Below are 8,369 nucleotides of genomic sequence, written 5' to 3'. Positions count from 1 at the left end.
CACACCACACTGGGTATGAGATTAAATCTGTCTTACGTACAACACTAAAATGTCTTGAGAGCTATCCCTAAATTCACATATGTTCAAAGCTACTTTTCTGTTCTGATGCAGTATGCCTGCATGCTGTTTTAATCTTTACTTACAGCATCTGTCATTGGATCTGTAGAAAGAGTTTGTGACTTACCATGGCAGTAGACCAGGTATGAGACTAATTCTGTGCTACACACAATACTGGAATGCCTTGTGAGACCTCTATAAATTGAAATATGCTCAACGTTACTTTTCTGATCAAATGCACAATGTCTGCACTCTGATTTAATGTTTAATTGTTTACTTAAAGGACCTGTCACTGAGTGTAAGGGGGGAAGCTTTTGGCATACAATGCCAGTAAGAGCATCCAAACCGCACACCAGGTATGAGATTCATTCTGTGATATGCAGAATTGTGTAATACCTTGTGAGACATGTATCAATCCAAATATGCTCATTGTTCCTTTTGTGTTCATATGGACAATGATCACATTCTGATTTAATAAAATCACTTGATGCCTTCCTAAGAAATGGTCTCCATTCCTTCCAGGCTAGACCAGATAGGGCTCAAATTCAATGATACACTATCGACAGCAATAGATACATTCATACCACATAAGTTAATAAGAGATGGGACTGATACACAGTGGTAGACAAAACACGTAAGAACACTGTTGCAGAAGCAATGAATAAAGCATACCAAATTCCCAAGACTGGCTAAGTTTCATAGAAGCTCGAACTTTTGTGTGGACGTCATTGTGAGATGCTTTTAATAGTTTCCACAATGATACATTGTCTCAAAATATGGTAGCAAACACAAAGAGGTTCTGGTTGTATGTAAATTACACCAGTGGAAAAAAACAGACAATACCGTCACTGCATGATAGTGGTGCAAATGTTACCAATGATAGTGCTACTAAAGCGGAGTTACTAAATACAGCTTTCTATCATTCCTTCACGAAAGAAGGCAAAGTAAATATTCCAGAATTTGAAAACAGAGAAGCTGTTAGTATGAGTGACATAAAAGTAGATATTTGAGGTGTTGCAAAACAACTCAAATCAATGGCAGCAACAGCTTCCACACAGCGCACCAGGTGTGGGATTATTTCTGTCTTATGCGCAATAGTGAAATTCTTTGTGAGACATCAATGAAGTTAAATAGACTCAATGTTCCTTTTCTGTGCCAATGCCGAATGCCTGTATTTTGATTTAATGTTTAATTGCTTACTCACAGTGCCTGCCACTGAGTAAGAGGGGGCAAACTTTTGGCATATCATGGCAGCAAGAGCTTCTACTCAGCAGACCAGGTGTGTCACAAATTTTGTGTTATGCACAACACTGAAATCCCTCGTGATTCGTCTATAAATTTGAATATGCTCAATCTTACTTTTCTGTTCCAATGCACAATGCCTGCATTCTGCTTTAATGATTAATTGTTTACTTTCAGTGCTGGTGACTGAGTGCAAGGTGAAAGCTTTTGGCATTCCATAGCAGCAAGGGCTTCCACACAGCACTCCAGGTATGCGATTAATTCTGTGTCATGCATAGTACTGAAACGCCTTGTGAGTTATCCCTATATTCATTTCTGTCCAACACTACTGAGTGTGAGGGGAAGCTTGTGGCATACCATGGCAGCAAGAGCTTCCACACTGCCCACTAGGTATGAGATTAATTCTGTGTTATGCACAAAACTGAAATGCCTTGTGATACATGTACGAATTCAAATATCCTCAGTGTCACTTTTCTGTTCCAATTCACAATGGCTGCATTTTGATTTAAGTTTAATTGAATGCTATTTTGCGTTTTATATTTATATTTTCTTGGTAAACGCAACTTGAGTCTTGCTGTTGTTCCATCTTCATGGACAGAATGGTAATTACTGCACAAACCTATGTTATTTTTGATATGTACAACTGACTGGTAAAGGTGTTCACATGGTGCAGTTTGAATGCACAGTGTTTAGAACAGATATTTTCAATGAGCTCAACTACTATTTTTGGTTATCATTCTTCTGGCTCTTTTCTGAAGTTCAAAAATTGTGTTCATATTTTGTGCATGTTTTCCTCAAAACAGAATGCCATAGCTAATAACGGACTGTCAATATGAATAGTATGTAACTGGAAAGCTCAGCATGTTATACACTGATGATGGGATTATAAGGGCATAACATGCTGATGACATTTTGTTTGCAAGCATCTTTATGTGTTCTCATGACTTCAACTGATAATCAATATTCATTCCTAGAAATTTTGCATTTGTCAGACAGTCTACAGAGGTGAAATCTACATTTAATTTAATATTGTCATTTTCACTCTTCAAACTGAAATTCATGGCATTAATTTTCGTTATGTGAATGTCACTCTGTCGCTTATTAACCAAGGCACAGATCAGATAATTTTAGTGTCCTTCACTGGAATGTACAGTGTTTATCTAATAAGTTGGAAGTAGTGGAATATGTCATAGAGACTTATCAATTAGATGTAGACTGTCTCATAGAACACTGGTTAAAGCATGATGAAATAGGTCTATACTGCCCTGAGGGCTACACCCTAGCTGAAAAATATTGTAGAACTAATAAAAAACATGGCGGGTGTGTTATATTTCTAAAAAAAGGAGATTAAATATGAATCAATAGCAAAAGTTAAAGCATTATCTCTAGAAATGTCATGTGAAATTGCAGCTGTTTGGTTAACAGATTGAACTTTACAAAACTACAACTATTACTCAACTAAGACGGGAGGCAAGTCAACAGATGATTTTGTTAACAAGTTAGTGTCTTTATGTGAGACAGTCTGTAATTATAAGTGTAGGATACTAATCTATGGAGATTTCAATTTGAATTTTCAGTTGCCCACTATCTATAACTCATTTGTAAATAATTTATTAAATTCTTTTGGTCTTTATATTACAACCACAGAAATAACAAGGCCACATTATAAAGGTACTGGTACCTGTGTTGGCAATATATTTGTATCAAATGAGTTAATGCAACTCAAGTCAGAGGTAATTAAGACCTGGGTATCTGACCACTGGCCACTACTTCTTAGAACAGATATAACACGAAATTGTAACAATGACTCAGTGCACATGGCAGCAAAGAAAGTATGTGTGGTCAATTATTATAATCTAAGTATGTTTAAGTCTTATACTGCTAAAGGTAATTGGTTGCAGGTTTATCAAGAACATGCAATAGATAGAAAGGTGGAAGAACTCATATCTACTCTTTCTGTATATGCTAAGATGTCCTTTCCCATTAAGTTACCAAATAATAAAAAGGCACTAAGAGTAAATAAGGTCAAGGATGAAAAGGTGTTAGTTAGTTAGTTAGTTAGTTATATTACTTGTTCCATGGATCATGAACACGACTCTTTCGTAATGATGTGGAAGTACACAAGATTCATTTATCCCAAATAATCATTGTTAGTCTTATATACGGTACAATTGTTAATGCTTACTGTATTTCTTTGGCCTATGTCTAAAAATTCATCTATGGAGTAGAAGGAGTTGTCATTCAGGAATTCCCTTAACTTACTTTTGAATACTGATTGGTTGTCTGTCAGACTTTTGATATTGTTTGGCAATTGACCAAAAATGTTTGTGGCAGTATAATTCACCCCCTTTTGTGCCAATGTCAAATTCAATGAAAGGTAGTGAAGGTCACCCAGTCTCCTAGTATTGTAGCTGTGGACTGTGCTATTAATTCTGAAGTGATCTGGGTTACTAACAACAAATTTCATTAGGCTGTATATATAATGTGAAGCTACTGGCAATATCCCTAATTCTTTAAATAATTGTGTACAAGATGATCTTGGATGATCCCCAGACATTATTCTGATAACACGTCTTTGTGCAATAAATACCTTCTTTCTTAGTGATGAATTGCCCCAAAAGATGATTCCGTAAGAAAGCAACGAATGAAACTATGCATGGTAAGCTAACTTACTGATGTGCTTGTATCCAAAATTTGCTATGACACTAACAGCATAGGTAGCTGAGCTCAATCATTTCAGTAGATTGTCAATGTGTGTCTTCCAGTTTAAATTCTGATCAATACAGACACGCAGAAATTTTGAACAATTTGCTTTAGCTAAAGATTTTCCCCCACACTCTATATTTATTTCCGGTGTTATGCATTTCCCTGTACTGAATTGTATGTACAGTGTTTTTTTAAAGTTCAATGAAAGTCCATTTGCGGAAAACCACCTAATAACTCTTTGAAAAACATTATTTGCATTTTCCTCAGCTGATTCTTGCTTTTTAGGCTTGATTACAATACTTGTGTCATCTGCAAAGAGAACCAAGTTTGCATCTTAATGAATATAATTAGGCAAGTCGTTAATATATATTAAAAACAATAAAGGCCCCAAGACAGAACCTTTTGGTACCCCATTCTTGATACATCCCCAGTCTGAATGATCTGATGCCCTTTGTGTACTATGTGGGTTTACTGTTTCAACCTTCTGCATTCTACCAGTTAAATATGAAGTGAACCATCTGTGTACTGAACCATTCATTCCATAGTACTTCAGCTTATCTAAGAGGATTTCATGATCCACACAATCAAAAGCCTTAGAGAGATCACAGAAAATCCCAATTGGTGATGTTCTACTATCCAGAGCATTTAAAATTTGATCAGTGATAGCGTGTATAGCACTATCTGTTGAAACACCTTTCTGAAAACCGAACTGACATTTTGTTAAAACTGTGGCGTGCAGCGCTGTAAATATCGATATTTGTAAAGAGTGTAAGTGTGCTATCTTTGAGATGGAGAGTTTTGGAGGATGTTTTCCGCTAACGAGTTAGTTAGCCTCATGAACTTGTATTGGGGTAGACGTGAAGTGCTAATAAATTGTTGTATGAGAGAATACTAGTTGTTTACCTACAACTATCACCTAATTCCCTCACTGGTGACCCCGTTTTGTGTAATACGCGTTCAAGTTACGGCACGAAGTGTTATTTACGCGCCTACCGCGTCGGTTTTCTTTTCGCGATCTCGAGGGCCGGTGTTTTAGCTTCAGACAATGGCCTTTCAGCACTCACTGCCTCCCGGATCTCAGCAACATCTCTCCAGCATCCCTGCCGTCGTAGTGGATATGCCGCGAGATCCTTCGGAATCTTTCAGCCCGAACATGCAGTGGAATTCATCGAGTGCAGCCAGTTTCTGCCAACCGCCAACGGTCGCGGACTCTGGCTTTGTTAGCCTAGACTTTTCCACGTGTTCTCCACAGAGTGTTGTTCAGAACATTCCTACTCCTGTGTCGAACGCATAATTCAATACAGTTCGTGGTGTCGAGCGGAATCTTGCCACTTTTGAAAATCCCGCAGTAAATTCAATCCCGAGCCATTTCCCGCCACGTGGGTATCCTTCCGCGCCGGTTAGTCAACATGTGCTCAATGCTCGCCAAACAGACAATATCACATCGAATGTGCATCCTTGTGGACATGTGTGGGATCCTTGTGTTGCTCATAATCAAGTCAACAATTCTGTGCTGGACAGTAATTACCCGGACATTTACAACCAACCCCACCGTTCACGGCCGAATGAATACAGAGTGCATAACGGACATTCACTGGCGTATGTAAGTACTAGCGGCTTCTCTCTGAGCTATCTAGTCAATGAGAACGCACATTGTGACTACGATTCTCACACTGTCTGTGCGTCCGTCGCTTCTCAGCCGCCCCCCCGGCGTCAAGTGAACTTTGCGATACCCACATTACAGGACGCCAGTAATTCGGACACTCTATCCTCTTCGTGCTCTACTCCCATCCGAAGAAATAGGTGCACCTCCACAGTGACTGCTGTGCCGAATCTGCCGAATCTACCAGACTTCAAACCCGCTCACCCGGAATTTTGGTTCAACCTGGTTGAGCAAACATTCAATGTCTGTGCTTTGGACGACGACGCGCGCTTCGTGTGCCTCATGAACCACCTTCACGACCGCGTCGATTTAATTTACGATCTGGTCAAAGCACCGCCCCTAGCAGAGAAGTATGCTATGGCGAAACAGACGATACTGGAGAGCGTCTCAAAAACCAGGAGAGAAAACGTGCGACAGCTAATTTACGAAGAGCGTCTCGGCGACAGGTCTCCGTCCCAGCTGTGGCGGTGCATCCGTCTTCTCGTCGACGAGCAAGTTATGCCTGATGACACACTCGCAGAAATCTGGACAGAAAAGCTGCCTCTGCCTGTCCTGACTGCAATCTCTGCGTATGAGGATAGGCCAGTAAATTAACGTTTACGTTCCGCTGATAGAGCTTACTCCGCCAGGCAGCGTGAGCTCCACGCACTGCATTCTGGATGTGACCGCACTAAGAAGCTGTCAAACACCACGCCCTTGTCTGGTGCTGCTAATAACAAGTTTGTTAAACTAGCCGCCCTACCTGCACCTCCAGCTCAGCCCAACGACAGCGCACCGGCCTCGGTGGAAGATTCTGGGTCGCATACTCCGTCACCTAGTTACTACCCACAGGAGCACAGGCCCGCTCAATCTTACTGTTTCTTCCACGCGAGATTCGGGGAGCAAGCACGCAAATGCCAGTCGCCGTGCTCTTACCCAAACTCCAACTGCAGGTAGGCAGCGGTGCCACCTCCTGCGACATAAACAACATGCACCATCCAACGTTGCATTCCGTTTTGGACAACAGTAAGTGTGGTCGAGTCTATGTCCGAGATTTACAATCGAGTGTACGGTTTCTGGTAGACACTGGCGCAGATGTCTCTTTGCTACCGGCCCGCCTAGCGACCAATAAAGTGCAACCGAACAAAACAGTACTTCGTGCAGTGAACTTGTCTACCTTACAGTGTTCGGGTTCTACACTGTATACAGTGAAACTTTCACCCGAGTGCAAGCTGAAGTGGACTTTTTAGAGTCAACAGTTGAAGAACCTATTCTCGGAATTGATTTCCTCAGGCACTATCAGTTGTCACTAGATTTTGTGAAAAATACTGTGTTTTACCCCCCACTGAACAAACATATTCCTTTCGCTCCGCCGAGTGACAGTTCGGCTAACTCCAAACATGTGCGCTGGGCTAAGAAGTGCCCAAACCTATCTTGGACAAACGAGTGGCTAGCGAAGCGTGCCGAGTCTCGGAACTTGCGGATGGAACGTAGGTAAATGCTGTTGCAACCCCGCGACATACATCACGAGTTGACCTCCACACAACAACGCCTCGCGTCACTACAAGCGGACGACTCGTCGGCTACAGACAAGGTTAGTCCGTGCCAATCTGGTGTTCCCGTGCCCGCACACATTAATGACAATGTTGTGAACTCTGCAAACTGTGTCAGCATTCCCCCTTGTAATGACAGTGTATGCCTGTGTGCTCATGTTCCATGCGTTTCGAATGAACAATTAACCTCCCAAGCCCGTGGCAATGAAATACAGCCGTCTGCTGTTAGACCACACCCACTCGGGCCTACAGCGCGCGTAGCGGCACGGCCCGCTACCAAAAACCTGTGTACCAACCTCGCCCAGGTTAACATGCGTGCGTTCGCTACGCAGCCTTCAAGCGATTGGCACGCCTGAGCGCCACAGCTTTGCTTGCCTGCCACCGCCTGCTCCGCTTCACGGACATCTGACTGTTTTGCCGCGCCACGTATTGCAGTAGTCACTAGTGGCACAGTTCACCGGTTACATCTAACCGCTGGGCCGCCCATATCGCAACGCCCACGCCGCCTGAAGCCGGAATTTATGAAAATTGCAAAAGAAAAATTAGATGATTTATTACAAAAGGGAATAATTGAACCTTCTTCCGGTTGCTGGGCTAGTCCTATCTTGTTTGATCAAAAGAAAGACGGTACTTGGCGTATGGTCGGAGACAATAGGCGTTTAAATGCCCGCACCACCATTGATAAATACCCGGTCCCACACATTGCGGACTTCAATCATGCGCTCGCAGGTGCAGAGTACTTCTCTGTTTTGGACTGCAAGCACGCATTTCATCAGATCCCCATGGCTCCGAAGGATATTGAAAAGACTGCCATAACCACTCCCTTCGGGTTGTTTCAATACAAATTTATGCCTTTTGGGTTGAAAAACGCCCCCCAAACGTGGCAGCATTTCATCAATCAAACCTTATCCAATTTAGACTTTTGTTTCGTATACATGGACGACATATTGGTTTTTGCTCATACTTTGGAACAGAGTAAGGAGCTTGTTCAAGTCGTGACAGACACGTTAGCAGCTGCTGGTATAGAACTGAACAATAAAAAGACTCAATTGCACCAGTCATCCGTCACATTCCTAAGTTATGTTGTGTCGTCGGACGGTCTGACACCACCGCAGGACAAGATCAAGCCTGTTCTTGAGATGCCACGCCCCCAGACCTATAGGGAATTA

Source organism: Schistocerca gregaria, chromosome 3, assembly GCF_023897955.1.
Source record: "Schistocerca gregaria isolate iqSchGreg1 chromosome 3, iqSchGreg1.2, whole genome shotgun sequence".
Lineage (NCBI taxonomy): Eukaryota > Metazoa > Arthropoda > Insecta > Orthoptera > Acrididae > Schistocerca > Schistocerca gregaria.
The sequence above is the reverse complement of the archived record's forward strand: the minus strand, read 5'-3'. Positions refer to the sequence as shown.